This window comes from Sander lucioperca, chromosome 3, assembly GCF_008315115.2.
Source record: "Sander lucioperca isolate FBNREF2018 chromosome 3, SLUC_FBN_1.2, whole genome shotgun sequence".
Classification (NCBI taxonomy): domain Eukaryota; kingdom Metazoa; phylum Chordata; class Actinopteri; order Perciformes; family Percidae; genus Sander; species Sander lucioperca.
In genome coordinates, this window is record NC_050175.1 from 3,257,512 (window position 1) to 3,282,105 (window position 24,594).

The following is a 24,594-nucleotide window of genomic DNA, read 5'->3' on the forward strand; positions in this document are numbered from 1 at the left end:
CTCCGCACGTAATGTTTGAGGTGGTTCCTGGAAATGTAGAGCCAGACAATATCCTTGAGACAGAGTTTAGCATTTGCCGGGTTCTTGGCTTTGATGGCCTTGATGAGCAGCTCCAGGTCGGTGCGGTTGTAGGCCATCACAGCCCCAGCTAGAGCAGACTTGAACACAGCATACTTGCAGTGTGACTCTGTGCGTATGGCTGCGTCAAACCAGTGAATCCATTTGAAGATGTTCAGACGCACAACCATACCACTGTCCACCCAACGCTGGAACAAATTCGTTGGTCCCTGCGCACGGCAACACCCACGATCCACATATGGAATTTTGGGCACAGGTTGATTGGCCAGCTGGAACCTTTCCATGACTCCACAGCCCATCGGTTTCAGCTTCTCAGTGGACTCACAGGTCAGCACAAATAAAACTATTTGGTAATGCTCACTTCCGGTGAACCACTCAGCTGAGCCTTTGCCCTCGCCAGACAGCTTCTTCACCATCTAAAAAAATATGTTTGCATAATGTGATAACCTCTGTTAGATTCTATTGATGTGATTTTTCATAAACATTATTTCTGTCAACAGTGTTAAATTCATTGTTAAATTTAAAACTGAAAAAAATATTGCTGCTAATGTTTGGCATCATACAGAATGGCATAATGTTTGTGATTTATTTTATTGTAAAATTCACAGACTCTCCGTTGTTTGCAATGAACAAATCAAACAAAGGCAGTTGAAATAGCTCAACACAACGAATGCTTAAAGTGCTTTCCCCCAAATTCAACAAAAAATTACAATTACATCTCCAGTCTCACAATTATTCAACCACAAGCACAAATATGCAAAGCAGGTGTTGTGTTGTGTGCACACCTGATGCAACTAATCAAGGGCTTCATTAGTTGCAAGAGGTGTACTTGAGCTGGAACACATGAAATACCTGACCTGAGATTTTCACTTGAAGCATTCGTTGTGTTGAGCCATTTCAATTTTCTTTGTTTAATTTGTTTATTGCAAACAACGGAGAGTCTGTGAATTTTACAATAAACCTGATTTGCAGTGGGAGGTTGAATAATTTTTCTTGCAACTGTACACACTTTCTTGGAGGAATCCATTTTCAGCACAGTGCCAAAAGTGGAGAGGATCTGGCTCCGGTAATCCTGCACATTGTTGGCCTCTGCCAGCAGGAAGGCGAGGCGCATGAGCGGCGCAGATGGAAGCACTATCTGAGGAGGTGGATCCTGGAATGTGTGTCCAGATGCAGAGACAATCTCTCTGTGTTCTGATACAGTCACGAGGAGTGTTGTGTACAGATCCTTACAATGAAGGTACTCCTCGTTATGATTTTCGTGTAGCTGCCACCACACTTTAATCAAAAGGCGCACAACATTCTTATCCACATCCAAATCAATATGTTAAGGTTGATTTGAGTGACTACTTTTAAGTTTAGATAATGCACACGTTATGTTCAGTACAATAATATTGCACTCATCAAAACAAATTTACAAAGTGCTTTACATAGCAAGCAAAGAACACATAAAATACCAAATAAAATAATAGGTACTTAACAAACCACATAAAAAAATACAACAATCCAACAATAACAGAATAAAAACTAAAATCAGCTGAATAAGGGAAGAGCTCCGTCCCCCTTTAAAACGTCTGCCTAGAGTCTGTCAAAGATACTTGTTTACTCTGGTTAAAGGCCTGGCAGCTGAGCTCTGTATTGTCTGTTTTTCTATTTAGTCATCTAAAAGTGCTGTTACAGTAACCCAGGCCTGACTAAACAAAAGCATGTTAAATTTTCTCTGGTCTTTAAAACTTGTACAGGTTTTGTTTTGTGCTGCAGAACGTTCAAGGAAAGTGCCAGGAGACCCCAGGAAGAGTAGCTACTGTAACAATGCAGTCTCAAACTCCAATAGTTTTAGCAATTGACTTAATGTATTCAGTATTAATGTATGGCAGTATTTAAATGTTAAATGTTTGTATACTCACTTGCTGGTGAGGATGGCAGGGAACAAAGCTTGGTGAGCCTCGCTAAGTTGAGATAAAATAGTGGATGTTACCAAATTGTCTTGATATGAGGACTTAATGTACTTACTTGGCGTTTTGGTGTAAGCCTACTGAAAAAGGATCTTATGCCTGTTTTTCTTTTCTCTTTTTATCTGAGCAACAACAACACAAATCTTTAACGTCAGATGTCTAAATATGAGTTAGTTTCATAGGTTCACCACGCGGTCATATTATAATTGTGAAATGATCCTGCGTCCTCCACATAAATATTAGGTTTCTTCTGGGACAGCGGATATATATTTAAGGTTTAAATATATCAAAAAAATATAAATCTGTAAAATGAATCGGGCCTTCCTGCTGTGCCTGTGTGACAACAATCTTTGACAATCTCTGACAACATTATGGAAAGGATTCCTACAGAGGTCAACAGTTCTGTTAAAGAATAAGATCCTTTTTTTAAACATAAAAATATCCCCAAAATTGCTATTGCTTAACCCACCAGACTCCGTGTAAATAAACAGTAACTTTTGATCGTCTGGTGGGTTAGGTGATGGTGATTTCGGGGCTGTTTCTTGTTTAAACAAAAAGGATCTTCCTCTTTAACTAAAATGTGTATCTCTGTAGGGATCCTTTCCATAATGTTGTCAAGACACTTAAAGTAATAATCTGAGATCGTCAGTGGCAAAAACATAACTTTTAGTGGACGAAATTGACGATCACACATTTGCCCTATATGATTACATTGGAGCCCGGTTCAAAGCTGCAGGTCAGTGTTCTCGCTCAATACTGGACCAATTTCAAAGATTGTTGTTCTTATCAGTCACTTAGACAAAAAAACATATGAAAACTTTAACTAAAATTAAAACAACACTATGTAACTTTTGCCGAGCAACTGTGACCAATGCTGACACAAGTGGTAAATACAGGATGCCGGTGCATTTAGTTCTGTCGATGTTGGAGCAGGCAGGGTACGTAGCCGCACTGTTCATCGTACTGTGTAATCATTTTTCTGATGTTAACTATATTACATCACACAAGAAAATGCTTACCTAGTTTGATGTCTTCCACTCAAACTTGGTGAGCCGTTGGAGGAAGGTGGTGACTTGGGAGCTGATGCTTGTCACCTTTCATTGGACAACTCCTCCCATCTTGCAGCTTGTACCCACTTTGGCCATGCACTTGGTACCCTCATCTGGGTTGATCCTTAAGAAGAAACTGGTTTTAAATTTTCATAATAATCAACATCAGTCATCTTTAAATACAGCCATTTATCCCCCTTTAAATATACAGTATGTATGGAAGAAAACCTGCCAGCGAGCACGTTCGGTTCAGAAAGTCACAGCGAAAACACACCGGGCACGTACACATAGCGTATAGCCCATGAAGCATAGATACATGCCTGATCGCGCACCTGGCCATTCATACCGGACGCATTTTTCTCCGCGCCGGTCACAAAGCCATCCTTCGTCTCTCGGCCCTCTCTCTCTCCGGTAGAAAGAGACAGGATGAGTGGGGAAAACTGTGGTAATTGTAGCCTATCTACAGTATATGTGTGTGTGTCACTCTCTCTGTCCGTCCATCGGTCTCTCCCTCCTTGTGCCTGATCGCGTGTCTCGCTGTGAGAAGTCAAGACAGCCCAAATCCCCATGAACCTACTGTGGTCTTCCTGTATGTGATTAACTGCCTTGCTTGACACATTCTCCAAATGACACAAAATGATTACTGCAGCTCGCGGGCCGAAGTGGCCGCTCCGTGACCAGTATGAACGGATAGATTGGATGACAGGCTCTGAAATAAAAATAGCTGCGCTACTTAGCTATGCGCAACGCTTACGTGCCCGGTGTGTTACCACAGTAATAGGGCTCCATATACCCAATTCTTTTTCTCAGTTGTTTTCTCTTTATCAGTAAGTGTATGGAGTGTTCATACAGTCCAAATATGTACCATTACCTATTAAATGCTTTATGCAGATAATTACTTACCTCTGTACCAACTCCAGTGTAGTAGATGCTGACTCTTGATATTCAAGATTGAACGCATAAAAGGAGCCAAAGAAGACAACAAAAGCATTGGCGAAGTCATTAAGTTGGTTAGCTTCAAAGAGGATCTTCCCCTCAATGCTGACCATCCAATGGGTGGAAGACATCAAACTTCTTCCTAAAGAACAAACAAACATCTCATCTTAATTGCAGTGTGCACTTGCTCTTGAAGTTCATTGCCTGGTGGCTCAGCAAGTGATGAGGGACCATGTGCTCCTTTGGGTCACAGGGTCAGACCTTCATGTCCAGCTTTCTTCTTCCTCCTGTCTCTCTCAGTTGTCTCTCACAGTTTTCCAGTCACTGGTTGTTGTTCTACATATGAAATGATGTAAATTATTATTTTTAAGTGCATGCACGGGGTTATAAAACACAATTACAACTAGATAAAAAAAAAAATATGCATTCCATGCAGGGAACCAGAATAATGTAGGTAACTCTTATATTGTTAGAATAACACAGAATGTTATGTGATGCATTACAAGTTAATCACGTAATAGATAGCTAGATAGCTAACAATAACACTATTTTGTCAAGAAAAACAAAGCCATTATAAAGAGTCCTTAAATCACTTGTTTAACGATCGGTCGAATTTAAGGTTAAGCGGCGAGGGAAATAAATACATTTTACTTTTCTTTTCCCCCATAACCCATGGTAGCTATACACTCAACTCCTAACACCATATTCTTTGAGTGGCACAATCTTTGGCTTAGGTCTCATAAACTAAAAAGGATGAATTCAATGAAATATCACATTACAGAATGCTATAATACTACTGTAACGTTGGGCACTGAGGCTAATTTTTGCTGGACATCTCCACCCGACATAACTTTTTTTTTAAAGATGTAATGTTAACATTAGATGCTATTAAAACTAGATGGGCAACTGTAGAGGTAACGGTTTAATGGTAACTTTACCTCCACTAATGTTAGGTTAATATAAACGCACCCACAGACTCAACATTAGCATAAGCGGAGGTAATGTTAGCCAAAATGCGACAACAGCAAGCTAAAAAGCTAGCAGTTACTCACCTTAAAGTTCCAGAATATGGGTTACGTTTTAATTCAAAGATAATGGTGGTCTGACAAAGGAAAAAGATGTCCCGAACAGCGCGTGTAAAACGAGTTGTGTTAGCTTACCGAACGTCGTCATTACAGCTAATCCTCACCATGGGGAAAATGAAACTAGTCAACAGTTTGCTCTTGCCTAGCTGTGACGCAGGTCGGTAAACTAAACCTAACGTCGCTGCTTGCGAAGGCTTGTGAGCAGAGATTTTAATGTCACAGAATTAGCAAAGATTGGTCTTACCTTAACGCTGCTCCAGCTCTCTTCGACGAGTGTGTGTGACCCGGGACTCTGGTGCCCACAGACCAAACCGGGCGGTACTCCTTTGAAGTCTCTTCCCGGTACTCCTTTCAACGCCTTTGAAGTATCGACGCGCTACTCTTTTGAAGTCGTGAGGTCAGAGTTCAAATCTGGCGGTCAAGCATTTATATCCGTAATGCCTTTCTTGTTTCTCTCAATAAATGATTTACGCTGCTGAAAAACACGTCACATTTTTTAATTACCTTCACTGCTAAAAGTATAACAAATAGTGATATTTTATTTTTCCATTTCATTTCTATGCTTCTATAACATTAACTAACAATTTTATTTAAGCCTGTCTTATTCAACTACAGTAGCACTACTGCTGTTGTTTTACAGCAGGCTACCGCAAATTCAAAATATACAGTAAGTCACTGTAAATTAAATGTTATTACCCATAATGCAATGCATATTACAGTAATGAACCGGAAAAGAAAATGATGGTATTTTACTGGGCATTTTGTGGTAACTGTAGAAATTACAGCTAAGTCTAACAGTGTGCGCTGATAACCACATTCCATTGTGATATGTTAGGAGACAAATCTAGAAAGTGGCAATTTAATAATTCCCTTCTCCAAAACACAGCTTTTGATACAGAGTTTAGAGCCAAACTAGCGGAGTTCATATCAATCAATAGTGACTCAGTTTCAGTACATCTGGCAAGCCACTGAGGATTTATTTGAGATTTCACATCTTCCTTTGCAGCAAATTTGAAGAAAAAGAGAGAGGCAAGGATTGCGGAGTTGGAAGAACAGGGCATGGGATGCCCACTCTCTCCCATGCTATTTGTGATCTCTCTTGAACCGTTAGCCCAGGCAATAAGGCAAAATAAAATGTGTAATGTCCAGATTAAATCCAATAATACAGACTGTTCTCATGAAGTGGCGTATGTATGACATGCCAATTCGTATTCCATTTAGGCGTGTTATCAAGACGCATAATCGCTTTTTAGCGTGTTTATCAACGCAATTTGCCAGCCATTGACCTAGGTTACGAGTGAATTTTCGACATAGCGAGTAGTATGAAGGGACGTTGGTCCACATAAGGAGGTCAGCTGGTGTGGTGGATAGTTAAAACACAGGACTTTCACCCAGGAGAGCTGGGTTCGTGTCCCACGTGTGGCAACTTTGAGCCTTTTTTTTTTTTTTCTTTTTTTTTAAGCCTTCCCCAATGTTTCTTTCCTAAATCCAACCGTTTATTGTTTTCCTAAGCGTGTTTTTGTCGTCCCATTTCTGCGACGGATGGTTAAAACACAGGACTTTCACCAAGGAGAGCTGGATTCATGTCCCACGTGTGGCGATTTTGAGCCGTTTTTTTTTTTTTTTTTTTTTTTTTTTTTAAGCCTTCCCCAATGTTTTTTCCTAAACCCAACCATTTATTGTTTTCCTAAGCGTGTTTTTGTCGCTTTTTTGTGTTAGTAAAGCCTTTCCCAATGTTCTTTTCCTAAACCCAACCTTTTTTTTTTTCTTTTTTTTTTTTTGCATGCGTGACGTTGTTCTCGCGATAGTACGTCACGTTCTCGCGATAACACGCAACGTGGCGACGCCACGTGGTGGGTATGTTTACATCTGCTGTATACAGCGTGGACATACATGTGGATAGCTGAAAATGCGTACAGATAACACGCCATTTGGCTTTAGGAAAGTGGTGTGTATGTTTACGCAAAGTCATGATGCCATGTTGAATAATAACCAGCTCCGACTGGGGTATCCCGAGGCGTTCCCAGGCCAGGTTGGAGATATAATCCCTATATTCCCCGAGGCCTCCTCCCAGCTGGACATGCCTGGAACACCTCCCTAGAGAGGCGCCCAGGGGGCATTCTTACCAGATGCCCGAACCACCTCAACTGGCTCCTTTCGACGCGAAGGAGCAGCGGCTCTACTCCATGCTCCTCATGGATGACTGTGCTTCTCACCCTATCTCTAAGGAAGAGGCCGGCCACCCTCCTGAGGAAACCCATTTCGGCCGCTTGTACCCTGGATCTCATTCTTTCGGTCATGACCGGCTATCAATTGTTGCTATAAAATCAATTGGAATAAATCTAATCTGCTCCTGTTGAACAACAAACAGGTGACATCAGCTATTACTGATACAATACCAACCCAAAGCAAAATTACATATTTGGGCATCACCATTCAGGCATCGCTACAGCGAGTTGTCCAGGACAACTATGAAACTATATTAAATAGTGTTCAAAGGGATCTGACTAATTGGTCTGCGCTGCCGGCATCGCTACGGTCCAGGATTGCTGTTGTTAAAATGAACATAGTTCCTTGAGTGCATTTCTTAAGTACAATGATCCCCTTCCCCCCACCAATACATTTCTGGAAGAAACTTGATACTGTAATCCGGCAGTATATTTGGAATAGTAAACCACCTTGGCTAAAAAACTCTACCTTGCAACGTACCACAAACACGGGAGGCCTGGCCCTCCCCAACCTTAAAGTGTACCACAGAGCCTTTCAGTTACGGGCCCTCAGAGTGTGGATAGACCCTTCATCTACAGTTCCATGGAGAGAAATAGAGCAAAGCCTCACTGGAAGTCTAAGACTGCAAGATCTCACCTTTGCAGATGTGTGTCCAAAAAAGTGTATGCTAGCCTATAGCCCTATTATCACCAACACAATGACCACCTTTAAACAGGTGGAGGAGCAACTACGCTACACCAATAAGTGGCGTTTGAGCGCCCCAATTTGGCACAACATGCACTTAATGTCTGGTAACAAACCTTTTGTTTGCAACCAGTGGAGTGACAGAGGTATTTACTCTAGACCAGTTATTCAATAGGGAAGGTATGTTGAGTTTTGAGGACCTGAGAACTAACTTTGAGATCCCTAGGACATCCTTTTTCCTTTATCTTTGCTTAAGGTCAGCACTAAAATGTTATGGAGTACCATGGGGAAACAGTCTTGGGACCCACCCAATCATTAAATGGCTTGTTGATTTTCCTGCGAGAGGATTAGTGTCCAGGATTTATGCTAAACTTATGCAAGTATCTGTAGGAGAACTCCCAATAGTAAAGAAATGGGAGCGAGAGCTGAGCCCAGAGGGGACTGTAATTAATTGGGAGACAGTTTGGGACAACATTTCCCACTGTTCCAAGTACCCAAATCACCAGCAGATCCACTTCAACATATGTCATAGGACATATTGGACACCTCAGATACGTCTCTAAAGTCATTCCCACTCCCTATTGCACATTCTGCCAACCTGAACAAACTGGAACTTTCCTGCACATGCAAGGGCGTAAATCCCAGGGGGGTCGGGGGGGTCAGGACCCCCCCCATCTAAGGGTTGTCCCCCCCCAGAAATATCATTAAAACAATGCTGTGTATTGTAAATAACATAATGATGTATACTTAAAATATCTGTGTAAGTAGTAAAACAATACAAACCCCAAAAAATGCTTTTTAAGTTTAGAAACATTTTGAGTCCCCCCTCCCTTGCCTCACAGTGGTTTGGTCCACTGCCTGCTGTACTTTAGGATCTGCACTAGACTCACAGTCACATCGGGTAGTGACAGGTATGTAGTAAGTAGGCATTTCAAGGCTATTTTATTCACATTAAACATCGGATGAAGTTTTTCTTTTCTCAAATAGAAATTATGCTGAGTAATTAATGAATTAGTCATGACAAAATGTTCGCTATGTTAGTGTATTATAATGTAGTGTAGCTTGTATAATAGCTTGTTGGATAGAAATGCACCCACTACAACTAACGTTACCACGGCGATAAGCCTAACGTTATGCATGTGAACTGATATTAGGGTTAATATTGAAGATCTACAGTTGTGTTTTGCTCAATATGAAGTTAAGTGGCTGATCAGTTAAATATATATCCGCTGTCCCAGAAGAAACCTAATATTTATGTGGAGGACGCAAGATCATTTCACAATTATAATATGACCGCGTGGTGAACCTATGAAACTAACTCATATTTAGACATCTGACGTTAAAGATTTGTGTTGTTGTTGTTCAGATGAAAAGACAGAGAAAAGAAAAACAGGCATAAGATCCTTTTTCAGTAGGCTTACACCAAAACGCCAAGTAAGTACATTAAGTCCTCATATCAAGACAATTTGGTAACATCTTTATAAGAATGGGTGCTTATGGAAATAATAACGTCACTATGTCACTGGCAAAGGAGACAGAAAGACCTGAGGAGCAGGGAGACCAGGGACAGTCAGGTGGAGAGTCTCAGGTAAGTGTGTTGAGCTTAGTTCATATTTTTGGAGGTGTGTGGCTGTCAGGGTTAGCAGATGAGCTTTACCAGTGGCTCACTAATTTACATTATGATCAGCTAATTTAACAAGTGTACAAAAGCATTGTATTTCTTTTATATGGGGACACTTTTTGAAAATAAGTCATTATGTTTTAAGGTATTTTTGTGGCTTGATTGTAAACAACTTAAAAATAAATACATGGTTTTAAAGAACAATATTTTGGTCAATTTAGTCAGCTTTTTCATTGAATCAAGAGAAATGCTGAAAAGAAGGATAATGATACAGCCTCCATGCTACACTAATGATAGTATTAAGGCTTTCCTCTGTGTACACATGTCCTCTACGAGTATAATTGGCTGTATTATTTGTGTCCCCTTCAAAAATTGCTCTTCCGAAATTTTATGTTTATTGTCCCCCCCCTACTGTTAGATCAGATTTACGCCCATGTGCACATGGTCTGGGAGTGTGAACAGGTGCATGAGTTTTTGAATAAAACAACATCAATGATATCTGATGTGATAGGATGTCGAATTCCTAATGACCCGATTGTTTTGTTACTTAATGATGACTCTAAATTAAATCTGCTTGGGAGACAAAAGAGAGTTTGGTTAGCCGGGTCAGCCGCCCACTCGCTTTGTGTGGAGCGGTGGTTGGCGTGTTTTCTGGAAATAGTTGTGCTTGAGCTCTCTGCAGCAAGGATTGACAAGGCCAAATCATCTACTATAGACCTATGGAAAGGTGCAGCAGCACAGGTATCAGCGCTAATGACCTCAGTATCACAAGAAGTAGAGGAGGGCCACTAGGCAAGGTGTGATTTCTGTTTTTGTTTATCTGTTTGTTTTTCTTTCTTTTCCTCGAGACCGCGGAGGGTGGGGGGTGGGAGAGGGTGGTTGTTCTTGTTCAAGTGTGTTTGTATGTTCTGTTGTTTAAAATGAAAAAATAAATAAAAAATGTATCTTAAAAAAAAAAAAGTATGACAATGAGAATGATAAGAGGGAATATGACACTGAGGAAAAAGCATTGGAGGAAAGACCCCTAAAAAGTGAGGATGAGCAACACAGAGACATAAGGTCTGAGATAAAGTAGACACATTAAGGGTCTGGGTCTGTCCGAGGTTTCTCCCTAAAAGGAAGTTTTCCTCACCACCCGAGGTTTCTCCCTTTTCCTCTCCACTGTCGCACTAAATGCTTGCTCTTAGGGGAATTACTGGAAGTGTTCGGTCTTTGTAAATTATAGTGTGGTGTAGACCTACTGTCCATCTCTACCATCTGTTAAGCGTCTTGAGATAACTCTTGTTAGGGCCCAAGCGCCGACAGCGGCGAAGGCCCTATTGAAACTGAAGGAATTATTATTATTCTTCCTTCTTTCTTTTTCTTCCGTGCAATGAATCGCCTTTTTGGGGACCTTATCATACTCAAAAACTCAAACTTTGCACACGCATCAGGCCTTGTGAAAAATTTGATATTTTATGGGTTTCGGGAATAGGCGCACAAAAATGGCTAGCGCCCCCTACAATATTTAAAAAATTGAGCCCCTACAGTACGTTTAACGTAGACGAACGAAACTTGGTTCCCATACGTAGCATGTCAAGACATACAAAAAAGCTCATTGAAGCCAGACCCTAAACCCAACAGGAAGTCTGCCATTTTAAATTGAAAGTTCGAAATTAGTGCATTTCCACATGTTGTACTTTATCAAACTCCTCCTACAGATTTCATCTGATCAACTTCAAATTTGGTCTGTGCCATCTTAAGACCTCAGAGATGAAACGTTATTAAAAGAAAAACTTTTCGTCATAGGGCATGGCTGTGGCGGGGCGGCCATTTTGTGTGTTTCGCAATCGAAACAGAAAGTGGGTGTAACTTGAGTGTAAATTGTCCAATTGGCTCGAAACTTTTCAGGATTCATAAGTGTCCAACCCTGAGGACATATAAAGGCCGATATTTACTCAAAGTTATAGTGACCCCTAGTGGCAACAGGAAGTAGGTCTAAAAGTCAAGTTGCTATACTTTAACAAACTCCTCCTAGAGATTTCATCAGATCGACTTCAAATTCGGTCTGTGTCATCTAAAGACCTTAACGATGAAAAGTAATTAAAAGCAAAACTTTTCGTCCAACGGTGTGGGCGTGGTGGCCATTTTGAGCATTTATCGATGAACAAAGAAGTTGTTGTAACTTTAGAGTCCAAGCCTGAGGACATTTTTAGGCCAAAATTGACTTTTGGTCATAGCGCCCCCCGCTGGCAACAGGAAATCAGCCTTATATGACAAACATCATCCGATTTACATGAAACTTATAATGTGTGGTCTACATGTGATACTGAGCCGCCCCCTATGCTTAAACCACGCCCCCTTTCATAACTGGTGACCCATTTAAGGTAGAGTCTTGTGTGAGGTATCATTGAACTCAGCAGAGAGTTTCTTTTTGATTGGTGATGGTTTGACCCGTCCCCTATGATGTAGCCACACCCCTTTTTAAATAACTTAATGACCTGTTTGATGTAGACCCTTGTGTGAGGTATCACTGAACTCAGCAGAGAGTTCTTTATTCATTGGTGATGGTTTGGCCCACCCCCCTATGCTTAAGCCACGCCCCATTTCATAACTGGTGACCCGTTTAAGGTAGAGTCTTATGTGACGTATCAATGAACTCAGCAGAGACTTCCTTTTTCATTGGTAAAGGTTTGCCCCGACCCCTATGCTTTGGCCCCGCCCCCTTTCACAGCTAATGAACTGTATGACGTAGAGTCTTGTGTGCAGTATCATTCAGTTCAGTTCAGTTCAGTTTTATTTATATAGCACATTTAAAAACAACCATAGTTGACCAAAGTGCTTAACAAGCACAAAAAAAAAACCAAAATAGATAGTATACACAAACAATACACAATACAAAATAATCAACAGTTGAAAAGGGTCAAGGTGTCAAAGCTCAACTTGAATTGAAAGCCAATGCATAGTAATGGGTCTTAAGCAAGGACTTTCAACAGTCTGAGATGTTCTTATGTGAATAGGTAAACTATTCCAGAGGTTTGGAGCAGCCACTGCAAAGGCTCGGTCACCTTTGTTTTTTAACCTGGATCTGGGCACATCGAGGAGCATCTGATTAGAAGACCTCAGTGCTTTGACAGGTGTGTGGACATGTAAAAGCTCCGATAAATAAGAAGGCGACAACCCATTTAAAATCTTAAAAACAAGCAATACAGTTTTAAAATTAATCCTGAAACAGACAGGAAGCCAGTGGAGCGTGGTCAAAACAGGTGTAATGTGGTCACGTTTTTTGGTCCTGGTTAAAAGTCGAGCTGCTGCGTTCTGGACTAACTGTAACCGACGAAGGGATGACTGATCCAATCCAACATATAAAGAGTTACAGTAGTCTAATTGAGACGTAATAAATGCATGTATGACTCTTTCGAAGTCATTGCGCAGCAGGTACCAAAAGCCACAGCTGGAACAAAGTGGTTTTAACAACAGAACTAATCTGTTTGTCAAATTTAAAAGCACTGTCAAAAATCACACACAGATTCTTAGTAAAAGGACAAATATGGGAACCTAAAGTACCTAGAGCATCAAATGGTTATCATCTTATTTTTATTGAGACAGAAAAAATTCTGATCCAACCATATTTTGAGATCTCTCAGGCAGTTAAGCAAAGGCTGGATAGTGTCCTTATCGTTGTTTTTTACAGGCAAATAGATTTGTACATTGTCTGTAAAACAATGGAACAAAATGTTATGTTTTTTTTTAAATGGACCCCAGAGAAAATAGCATGGGTCCCAAAATGGAGCCTTGGGGGACCCCACAAGAAAGAGTGGCAGCAGATGAAGAGCAATTACCAAGGTGGACAGCAAAACTCCTATCTGTCAAGTAAGATTCAAACCATTTGAGGGCTATGCCCGTAATGCCAACACTTTGTTTGAGTCTGGATAAAAGGATAGAGTGGTTGACAGTGTCAAAGGCAGCAGTCAAATCTAAAAGCACTAAAACAGCAGATTTTCCTGAGTCAACCAGAGAAGGTCATTATAGACTCTTAGAAGGGCAGTTTCAGTACTGTGGCGAGGCTTAAAACCAGACTGGAACTTTTCATAAATACTAAAGTCACCTAAAAATGATTAAAGTTGATTAAAAACAACCCTCTCCAAGACTTTTGAAAGAAAGGGAAGCTTAGAAATAGGTCTAAAATTAGAAAAAACTGAAGGATCCAGATTCTTCTTTTTTAAAAGTGGTTGCACAACAGCATGTTTAAAAGCAGCTGGAACACATCCTGAGTTGAGAGATGTATTAACCAGGGATAAAATACTGGACCCGACAGTATTAAAAACATCTTTCCATCTGTCCAGCAGGCAGTTTGCAGGACGAAGCTGCTTGACTATGTCAAAGAGAAGGTGGAGTGAAACTGGCTCAAACTGCTGGAAGCTGGGCATAAAGGGGGAACTGGTAAAAACAGTGAATGAAAAGCTCAGACCAGCAATTTTATCAATGAAGCGTTTTCAGGAAGTTTTCACACAACAATGTGGATGGCACAGCACAGCCAGTTTCACAAGGGTTAATAAGAGAGTTAAACACTTTAAAAAAAACTCATTGAACTCAGCAGGGAGTTCCCTTTTCAATGCTGACGATTTGCAGTGTCTGAGTGCCACGCAAATGTACGGTCACAAGGAGCGGCGTCCGCCAGTAACCCCAATGCGTGCAGAGGCGCGAGGGCCCGTCCAACGCTGATTGCAGCTTTAATTATGATTTGATACTATAAATAAAATTTAATTGAATTGAATCAAGGAGAAGATGAAGATGAGACAGAACTAGTTCAAAAAGAAAAGTTTGAAGAGGAGACAGAACTAGTTAAAAAAGAAAAGCTTGAAGAAGAGACAGAACTAGTTTAAAAATAAAGGTTTGAAGATGAGACAGAACTCGTTCAAAAAGAAAAGTTTGAAGATGAGACAGAACTAATTCAAGACATTGAGTATCCAGATGAAACCATTCTCAGTGTAGCCTCTGCAAGGAATGATTCCATCCTATTTGCATTGGCTACCAAAGTGTGAAAGACATTGCTGTCAAATCCCCATGGTACTGTCCTTCCTGCAGCATGGATGCCAATGACTCTGGACAAAAGGTCAAGATAAAGAGGAGGTTGTCCTTTGGATGAGAACTGCCATCTTGGCCCCAATAGTTTTCTGTAAGCCTGACGATGGAGGAATGGTCTGAAATTTAACAGGATGATAGGGAAGGATAGAGTTTTGAAGAAAGGTTTGGTTGACAATATCAGTCGTAAAATAGGCACTGTCAACAAATTGTGTGTCCTTTCATCCAAAAGTCAAAATAAAATGCATTCAGAGTCAAAAGGCTAAAGGGCTTTATTGGAGGGGCAGGACAGTTTGTGAACTGTAATTTCACAGGCTGTGCCAGCTATCTGCTTCAATTGCATAAAATCCAAATACTACACAAGGTAAAATACATGTTAATGTCAAAGTCCAAGGCAAGGTCTTCCATAGTTGTGATGAACACCACGCATGACACTGTTGGCAACCTGAGTGCTAAAAACTGAAAGGAAAACTTGGCTTCTTTTATAAAAACAGATCCACCTTACCCTTGCACTGCAGGAAACACATAGTTGAGGCAGTCTTTTTGTCAGTCCTGGACATAGTTTATAGAAATGCTGCTGCTGCTACCACTCTCAAACTCGTGGACTCAGTTTATCACTGCCCTCAAATTCATCATGGGAGATCCCTATGTCACTCACCACTGTACTCTGTATAACAAAGGTTACATAATTGGTTGGACCTCTCTGGCATAAAGGCGCAAAAAACATTTGTGTCTTTTCATCCATAAAACTCTTGTTGGACTGTTACCACAATATATAGCATCTATGCAGAACTGGACCACAGGACTTTAGCGAACTCGCTCAACACATTGCCTTATACTTCATGTCCCACAGGTTAAAGCGTAACTCTCGCCAAAATGCAACCTAGGGTCTTTTTGTGAATGTACCCGAGTCAAACTTTAGTTTAAAAGCATAATTAGGACGGAAACGGCACTTTTAAGATCGACCGTATTTTCGTTTTCGGTCAAATGGCCTTTTGAATGGGAGTGCTAGGGGCACTACTATGATCGCATCAAAATCGCTATTTTTACAACTTTGCTCGAAGTATCAACAGGGGCTCTACACATGAACTTGAGCATTGAGAACATTGTTTGTGTACACAGAGTTTACTAAAAAGAAAGGTTTTGAACAACTCACTTTAGCAGTTGGTTTTTCTGTTCGCCTCCATCTTGCCAGTCAAAAAGTGTCGCTCTCCGAATGCGAATGAATATAGGAGGAAATGTCATGAAGTTGTAATTCCAATGAAAAGCATGATAACTTAGCCACTTAGTTCATGGCAATATCCAAATAATAATAAATAAAAATAATAAAAAACGGGTTTCATTCAATACATCAGTCTAAATAATCTAATCTTAGCTGTTTTTCAATGAAATATATGACGTAAACTCTCACGTGAAAATTTGTTGCCGGAAAACCCCCACATGAGTGAGGTTTGAATGCAGGAGACTTGCAAGAGACAGGCGTTCATCACTATCATAGCGTACATCAATTTGGTTCGTTTTTGTGCTTTTCCTGGGTGTGAGAAGAAGATGAAAAGAAACATCCCAGAAACTTTTCACCGACTGCCGTTCGATATACTGAATCTGTGGCTACTTGTTTTGCAAGTAGACATCAACACGCCAACCGAGACGTTAAGACTGAAGGACTTGACGATGGCGACTTCAGGGTGCCTACAACAGAAGGAATACCAAAGAAATCGTTTTTGAGGGAAAATGCTATTCCAAGAGCTGTAGGCCTACAAGTGGCTGCAGAAAGAGTGGAGGTAATGCACTTTTGGTTATATTCTACTGAAATGTTAGTGATGACAGCTTCTATAAATGGGATGGGGTATGTGTGCATCATTAAACTTTGTGTGTTTGCTAGTCTTTGAATCACGAAGTCATAAAGTTTTTGCACAGATCTGGATGGAGAGAAATTGTGCATGGCATTTGAAAAGTCTGCCTTTACTACTATGTCAGTTAGTAAGTGGATAGGAGGGGGTCTTGTGAGCTGCACAGGTAGCCTAACCTGGACGTGTTACAATAGGAGTCATGTTGAAATGGGTGGGGGATGGGGTATGGCTGTGCTTATTCTTGCTCATGCTGAGCCCAACAACCTTGGACGGCTGCCCAAGATTACCATGATGCCAATAAAGGACAGTAGTAATGTAATTTTGATTACCCAAAGCTCAGCATGTTGTGAAATTGGTTGCACACTAATGTCACTACTAGTACTACTTAGACATACAATTTTTGGTGCAAAGTAGTTTCAAAAATGTTAGTCAAGACTATGTTTTCTGTCTGTCAATATGGTCAAAGTAAGAGAATCACTTGATGAAGATCATGTTTTGATTATATATTTTCCCACAATCTAGACAAGTGGTTCTGACACAGATTCACTTGGAAGACACTGAATTGTTTGGAGTGACACAGTCCACTCCGAAGAAGAGTGATCACACACAAATGTCACAAAGCTCTGGTCTTCGCTTTGCCCTCTCCCTGGCAAGTCCAGCATAGGCAACAGTGAGGCTACGCACAAAGCCATCGTTGTCTGGAACATACCTAGCGCGGCCACCAACATGGCAACTTTCAGAGGTAAGCTTTGAATCGGAAGTATGTCATTCAATTCTGACATCACTGAACTCACACAGTGCATGTTTTTTTCTAATTGACAGGGCAGTAGTACAACATCGGTGTTGCATTCGACTGACCCTACAGTAGTGCAGCCAGTGGAGTTCTTACACAGGTTAGTTGTTTGGTTTACCTATTGCCTCATACACTGTTGCCTTTGGTGTCAATGTTGATATTATATTCTTGAGTAAATAATTTCAACACGTATATCCTTTGATGCACTCTATAGATTGCCAAGAGCAATCAGCAGCACACTCATCTGTACACAAAATGAGCATTAGCTTTGGAGAGATGGAGCTGCATGATCAGGCTGATGAGAGCTTTTTGGCACTCAGTGAGACCTCCAATTCCAGCCCAAGTTCAGGTTCTGGCTCTGCATCCAACATCGGCGCAGCCAAAGGATGGGCGGGACCGAAATGGGTGGTTGATGAGTCAAACCTCATGGAGGACAAGAGGGTCATAACACAAGCTGGCCAAATTAGAATCCACTGGACACGCCTGAATGCACATTCAGGACAATGGCAATCGTGTCCTGACCAGAGGGAGATGGGACAAACCAACCTCCTGATGTGTGCAGCTATCTTACTTACTGGAGCCACATACACCGATGTAAAAGACTGGGCCGGACTACTTAATATTCAAATTCCAAATGAAGCACACTTTGATAGGATTCAGAAAATGTACCTTGTTCCCATCATACAACACAGTTACAAAAGCCAACAGGACAAAATCATGGAGCGTCTCACAAATCTATGTGCCTCAGGGAAGAAAGCAGAATTGTGTGGTGATGCTAGGTGTGACTAGGTGTATACCTGTATTTATTGTTTTAACCCTAGGATTCAGCAGTAAATATTCAATGTACTCCTTCCAGGATGATTTCAGCAAGGAAATTGTTAATTTTGAGTTTGTACAGGTAAATCAGCATGCATAATTGAACTGTGAAAATAAGATATGCCAAGAAAATTTGTTACCTGGCACCATGACATGCTCTCTCTAAAAAACAAATACTATTCTGTAGGTGTCAGAAACAACCAGTTCTGTTGCGATGGAGGCTGAGGGTTTCAATAAAGGCCTGAACCACCTTCTCTCCAGTGGACTGGATATTGGAGTCATCACCACTGACAGAGCTCCAAGCATCCGAAAAATTATGAGGGAAAACTATGGCCAAATTCGACATGAATATGATCCATGGCATGTCAACAAAAGGAAGAACCATATCTACAACATGAAATCAACATACCCACACCAAGTACATTAGCACTGCATGAAAAGTGGGATTTTCGTCAGTAAGCGGCACTGTAGATTGTCGTGGAAGTTCAGGTTTACGACTGTAAACGGCAATTTACAGTCGCTGGCTGGCCAGGCCCATTTACGAGAACACATCACAGGCATTCCGTGAAGGCCTCGTGGAGATTGTGCTAAAGATGAGGGATGAACACAGCATTCAGCCTTGCCCCCGTCCTCCGCCACGCCATAAAAGACTTTTACATAACATAGCCCCAGTACCAAGGCCTGACAAGTCTGAGTTGGTGGCAAAGAGTATGTCACGGTTCAAGGCCAGTAAACTACCTTGAAAATGCTTATTTGTAATACTTTGTATGTATATACTTTCAAAATATTTTGTTCTTTGTATATAGTTTTGTAAATAAATGTTTTCATATTTGCTGTCATGTTTTCCTATTTGCCGTTGTGCTTTATGATTTGTTGAAGTGTTTTCCTATTTGCTGTCGTGTTTTCCTATTTGCCGTTTTGTTTTATGATTTGCCGTTTTGTTTTATGATTTGCCGTTTTGTTTAAGTTTGTTGCCGTTGTGCTTTATGATTTGTTGAAGTGTTTTCATATTTGCTGTCGTGTTTTCCTATTTGCTGTCGTGTTTTCCTATTTGCCGTTTTGTTTTATGATTTGCCGTTTTGTTTTCCTATTTGCCATTGCGTTCTTTATTTGCTGTTGTGATTTGCACTTCAGGGTCACCGTACAAAACCCTCCAGCTACACTATCACCACTGAGTCGGCTGTTGCTGGATTCAGAGGTGGCGGCCCTGGCTTTCTAGTTTAAACACTGACCAATCAGAATCCTTGTTCTGCCTGCTTCATTTGCATGCAGTCAACAGAGGAGGATTGTTGACACAGCAACACATGCCTCAGAGAAGCAACCCTACTGTTACATGCAGTTCCTTGGAATAAATCAGGCTACATCATGTGGACAAGGCATGGACATTCATATTTCTAGCATGCAAATGCATGATTGTATGTTATTTTGTACTACACTTAGTAAAACACAAGGGCAGTGCTACTAGAACTGATTGTAGGGGTCAAGGGGTCAAGTTCCTTAACAGATGACTGGCGGTGTATCTGATTCTTAAAATGAATGACTTCTTTATTTTTAATTAGAAATTGTACATTAATAAGCATTTTGAAAACAAATGTACATGCACCAGAGTTGGCTTAAAGGTGGGTTTCCTCAGCAGTCCCTTCACCTGTTAATATGCATCATTAACAAAATAGAAATACACTATCAACAAAATGATGAGTGATCAGGGTGAAATAGTGGGGTTGAGTGAAACTGAAACCAATAACAAAATAACAATCTGTTTAGGTGTCAGAGCAATGTTCCAAAAACAGCAGTGTTGCACAACTAAACCATTTCTGATTAATAGGGTTTTAATTAATTTACACACCATAGACAACTGCCATACTAGTGGCACAGACTGTCAAAATAATGAGTGCATAGCCATGGGTGTAGATCTGATCTAACAGTAGGGGGGGACAATAAACATAAAATTTCGGAAGAGCAATTTTTGAAGGGGACACAAATAATACAGCCAATTATACTCGTAGAGGACGTGTACACAGACAAAAGCCTTAATACTATCATTAGTGTAGCATGGAGACCGTACCATTATCCTTCTTTTCAGCGTTTCTCTTGATTCAATGAAAAAGCTGACTAAATTGACCAAAATATTTTTCTTTAAAACCATGTATTTATTTTTAAGTTGTTTACAATCAAGCCACAAAAATACCTTAAAACATAATGACTTATTTTCAAAAAGTGTCCCCATATAAAAGAAATACAATGCTTTTGTACACTTGTTAAATTAGCTGATCATAATGTAAATTAGTGAGCCACTGGTAAAGCTCATCTGCTAACCCTGACAGCCACACACCTCCAAAAATATGAACTAAGCTCAACACACTTACCTGAGACTCTCCACCTGACTGTCCCTGGTCTCCCTGTTCCTCAGTTCTTTCTGTCTCCTTTGCCAGGACATAGTGACGTTATTATTTCCATAAGCACCCATTCTTATAAAGATGTTACCAAATTGTCTTGATATGAGGACTTAATGTACTTACTTGGCGTTTTGGTGTAAGCCTACTGAAAAAGGATCTTATGCCTGTTTTTCTTTTCTCTGTCATTTTATCTGAGCAACAACAACACAAATCTTTAACGTCAGATGTCTAAATATGAGTTAGTTTCATAGGTTCACCACGCGGTCATATTATAATTGTGAAATGATCTTGCGTCCTCCACATAAATATTAGGTTTCTTCTGGGACAGCGGATATATATTTAACTGATCAGCCACTTAAGTTCATATTGAGCAAAACACAACTGTAGATCTTCAATATTAACCCTAATATCAGTTCACACGCATAACGTTAGGCTTATCGCCGTGGTAACGTTAGTTGTAGTGGGTGCATTTCTATCCAACAAGCTATTATACAAGCTATGCTACATTATATTACACTAACAGCGAACATTTTGTCATGACTAATTCATTAATTACTCAGCATAATTTCTATTTGAGAAAAGAAAAACTTCATCCGATGTTTAATGTGAATAAAATAGCCTTGAAACGCCTACTTACTACATACCTGTCACTACCTGATGTGACTGTGAGTCTAGTGCAGATCCTAAGGTACAGCAGGCAGTGGACCAAACCACTGTGAGGCAAGGGAGGGGGGACTCAAAATGTTTCTAAACTTAAAAAGCATTTTTTGGGGTTTGTATTGTTTTACTACTTACACAGATATTTTAAGTATACATCATTATGTTATTTACAATACACAGCATTGTTTTAATGATATTTCTAAGGGGGGACAACCCTTCGATGGAGGGGGGGGGTCCTGACCCCTCCGACCCCCCTGGGATTTACGCCCTTGTGCATAGCAAATGGAACATAAATATTAAAAGCAGACATCCTAAAGAAACAATTAATGAATACATTAACAAAATGTAAGGATATGTTGTGACACAAATGGAATGATACCTTTGTACAGTACATCACATTCATTGATTTCCTTTACAAATAATGGTCTAACCCAAACTAAAGGCAATTTAGGAATATAATGATGCTGGTTGAAGCGCCCCTGCACCCTCCCTTCCAGTGGTTCTCCATACTGGGTGATGATGGCCACAGGTCTTTCAATGCAAGGGTAGCCACCATCACCTAATATAAAGTAACCTGCAGAGAGTGGGAAGCAACATATTAGTAATACATTCATTGCAATTGATGGATATTGATCTATTAATACGTTACTTTAGTCTCACCTGAGGGAGGGTACAGAGCCTCTGTGTAGATTTTGCCGTTCGTCAAGACTCTGGTGTCGTGGACGAAGCTAGATACCCCACAAAGGTGTTGATGAAGAGGCCCTTCCCATCACATACGGCCTGCAGTTGTATGGATGGGAAGAGCTTTCGGTTGAAGTAATCGTGGCCCTCCGGTCCTGGGGGGGTCTTTATGCAAACATGGTAGCCATCAATGGCGCCCACACACCTGGAGAACACTGGACTGTTGGCCAGCCGTGCAAATGTATGGCCAACCTCGTCCAGTGCGCCAGCGGTGGGCAGTTTGATGACCTCCTGGCGAAGGGCTGCTTTCTTCTTCACTCCACTGTGCACCAGTCTGCAGACTGTAGACCAGGGAACATGAAAGGCCTGAGACACCACACGGTAGGATAGGCCATGTGCCAACCAGTAAATGGTCAGAAGGATATTCACCTCATGTGACCAGCCTTGTGTGCTCTTTGATGGCACAATCCTGAAAAGGGCGTCCATGGACTGACTTCCTAGCCTAAAAGCAGGCATCAGGTCCTTCTGGTCAAAGAACACAGCAAGGACTGGCACGTGAGGGTTGACGGTGGCATGCAAGGGGTCCTCTGAGTTTGAATTGGACTCCATCTACACAAAGGAAAGTGTTGGCACACATTTTTCTTCATGGGATGACATTTGTCTGAACAACCTGGGCATGAATGTTTAACACAAACAACATACTCAGAGACTATGGTGTATGCCCTTCTGTCTACCTGGCCGAGATGTAGGCTATTTCACCTTGTGTCTGAGCTTTTTCATGCACTGTAGCTATGTTTGGTGAAATATCATATTTGATTGCACCAGATTTGTTACATACAGGTGATAGTTGCATTGTGACCTGGCGCTTTAAACCATCATACCTAGAGGAAACTACTGAATACAACAAAATAAAAACTGTGGCCATAAAATAACAAAATAGATGTTTTACCGTATATACCTGAATATAAGACGATCCTGAATATAAAACGACCACCCCATTTTCCAGACTTATTTTTGGGAAAAAAAGAGATTTTTGTGGAAAAAAATTTGGTTTTCAACAGAAAATAATTTTATTGGAAAATTCTAGTGATAATTCATTGGAAAAAAACATTTTAACACCATTCATTAAATATTTGGATTAATTTGTCACAAAATAAAGTGCACTCATGTCAATGAGTTCAGAAATGAATGAATGAGTGACAAAAATGAATAACCTTTTCACAAAAATGCAATAATTACGTAGGCCTATGTATGTATGTAATTGTGGTACTGTGAAGATAGATAGAAAATAACCATCTGCTTTTAATCAAACACATCTGACATTAAAGTCTTGAAACAAACCAAACTGTGGGGTTGCAATAAGAACAGCAGTGCAAATGGGCCTTTATGCTGCACATTAAACTAGGCCTATTCCTCACAGAGATCCCCTGCCTCGCTATGCTCACTCTCACTGTCATCACTATCATGATGCTCCACGAACACCTCCCACAGAATGTCATCCTCGCTCCCATCAAGGGCATTTGATATGCAGCATTTCTTAAATCCATGAATGATGCTCTCCTGGCTTATGGCATCCCATGCTTGGAGGATCCAAGTACAGAGCAGATGCACTGCTGGCTTCTGAAGTTTTCCAGTAGGCGTCAGTGAGTGATCGCCTGACAGGAGCCACTCAGTGTACCTCTTGCGCAGATTATCCTTGAATGACTTGTTGACGACTACATCCAATACCTGTAGCTGGCTTGTCATCCCCCCCGGTATGATCACTAGATCGCCGTTCATTTTCCGCAACTGAGTTTTGACGGGCTCCGTCAAGTGTCCGCGGAATGCATCCAAAACGAGCATATTTCTCTTATTATGAAGCGCACCGCGGCGCCTGCCCCACACTACCTTGAGCCAGTCCACTATCAGGTCAGTGTCCCTCCAGCCCTTTTCCTGGGCACATACGATAATGCCAGCTGGCATCGTCTCCTTCGGCATAGTCTTGCGTTTCAAAATCACATACGGGGGTAGTTTGGTCCCATCAGCGAGACACGCCAACATTACAGTGATTCAGTTTTTTTCATTTCCAGTAGATCGCACAAAAACTGATTTGTCCCCTTTCTTGGCAACAGTGACAGATGTTGGCATGTCAAAAAACACTGGTGTTTGGTCAGCATTCCCTATCTGATCCAGGGGGTATGAGTGAGTTTTCCTCAGTTTAAGCACATATCGCTGAAAAGACAGCAACTTCTCCTCAAAGTCTGAGGGCAGGCGCTGGGCCAGACTTGTTCTACGACGCAGTGTCAGCCCTTTGCGCCGCATCATTCGTGTACACCACCCAGTGCTAGCTTTGAATTCATTTGTCGGTATGTTCAGCTCCTTGGCTAACTCCAGAGCCCTCAGCCGAATGATTTCTCTTGTGATTGGCATCGCATCCTGACGTTTTTCTATCACATATTCATAGATTCTATCATCAAGTTCTGCAAACTTGCCACTTTGAGGTCCACGGAAAGCTTTCCTTTGGCTGTTGGTATTTTTTAGTCGTTCTTTTTGTGCTCGCCACCTCCGAACGTTGCATTCTGTGACTCCAAATTTTTTGGCAGCTTTGCGATTATTAGATGATTCCGCCTCATTCACGACCATAAGTTTAAAGTTGGCGTCATAACTGTTTCGAACGTGTTGGTTTATTTGACCAACTTTTGAAGCGCTTTTCTCAAG

The 24,594-nt window shown here is 41.0% G+C and overlaps 1 long non-coding RNA gene across 1 annotated transcript; it reads right to left on the reverse strand.

Annotated features, from left to right (window-relative positions):
* Window positions 1–2,496: 2,496 nt before the first annotated feature.
* On the reverse strand, window positions 2,497–17,089 carry LOC116041402. The gene is made up of 3 exons (XR_004102942.2): window positions 17,076–17,089; window positions 15,755–15,758; window positions 2,497–3,127 (listed from the first exon to the last, which is right to left on the reverse strand). It is a non-coding gene; the product is annotated as an uncharacterized LOC116041402 (long non-coding RNA).
* Window positions 17,090–24,594: the final 7,505 nt, after the last annotated feature.